The sequence below is a fragment of the Cariama cristata genome, unplaced genomic scaffold (genome assembly GCF_000690535.1).
Source record: "Cariama cristata isolate BGI_N322 unplaced genomic scaffold, ASM69053v1 scaffold19008, whole genome shotgun sequence".
Taxonomy (NCBI): Eukaryota; Metazoa; Chordata; class Aves; order Cariamiformes; family Cariamidae; genus Cariama; species Cariama cristata.
This window is the reverse complement of record NW_009630820.1, coordinates 1-1361: the sequence shown is the minus strand read 5'-3', so window position 1 is coordinate 1361 and position 1361 is coordinate 1.

Sequence of the window (1361 nt, the reverse complement as noted above, 5' to 3'; positions counted from 1 at the left end):
ATCATTTCATTAAAGACTCTATCCATGCACACAATAACAAGTGTTATTCTGGCATTTAACTTCATTGTGAATGTTGGACTTTGCAATCAGCATTCTTCCAATTCAGGTCTTGAATATAATTTGCAATCTATATGGCAGCAGCATCCCATAGGCCTGCATCATATTTCACTACGCACTTAGGGAGCACTTTTCTCCTTTGTTGAAGGGTTTAAGTCTTTGTATTAGAGAAATGTGTCATATGATAATGAGTTTTAATTAATAAAGGCAGAGATCTACTGTTCACATTTTTTCCTTTATTGATCCTTCAATGTACGACACGAGTTGTAGCCACTAGCTACCTCTTTCTTGAGAATAAAAATTCTTTGATTTAAACCACTTCAAAATAAAACAGAAAACTGGAATTGACCTCCGGTAGTTTACTTACTATTTTCAGACTCTTTATGATTGGAAATCTTGTATTATTTAACTTTTATAAGCATGTATTTGCTGAAAAAAAAGGCTGAATGCAGATTTTCCTCCTGGCACAAGGTAGAACATAAGTGCTATAAGGAAATGTCAATAAAATTGGAACTATTTCAACTTGCACTTATTTGTCAGAACTTTTCAGGAGGCACACAGGTTCCTCCTGCAGTGGAGTAAAACCTTCTGGATATATTTAAGTAAAGTTTCCACAGACGCTTTGCAGCTGATTTTTAACTCTCATACTCTGAAGAGGAGCTGAGAAGAAAACACGCACAAAAGCCACAGGCTGCCGAAATGGCTGCCAGAAATTTACTCTGGAGAAAAGGAAGCTGAGGGGAGACCTTGTCACTCTCTACAGCGACCTGAAAGGAGGACGTAGCCAGGTGGGGATCGGCCTCTTCTCCCAAGTAACGAGGGATAGGACAAGGGGAAATGGCCTCAAGTTGCACCAGGGGAGGTTTAGATTGGATAATAGGAAAAATTTCTTCACCAAAAGGGTTGTCAAGCATTGGAACAGGCTGCCCAGGGAAGTGGCGGAGTCACCATCCCTGGAGGTATTTAAAAGACGTGTAGGTGTGGTACTTAGCGACATGGCTTAGTGGTGGACTTGGCAGTTTACGGTTGGACTGGATGATCTTAAGAGTATTTTTCCAACCTAAATGATTCTGTCATTCTGTGGAAGACAGCTGAAGCCATTGCTTCTGCAACCAGAGCAGCAGGCAAAAAGAAACTCAAGCATTAAGTAAGAGAAAGACCCCAGCCTGGACATTAGCAAACACTTTTCTGATTATCAAGCCCGGAACGGGCTGCCCGCGCTCACCGCGGACCCTCTCCACAGAGGACTTCAAGCACCGGGCGGCGAGGCCGGCAGCCCCGTGGCGCCCCGGTGCACGCTGGGT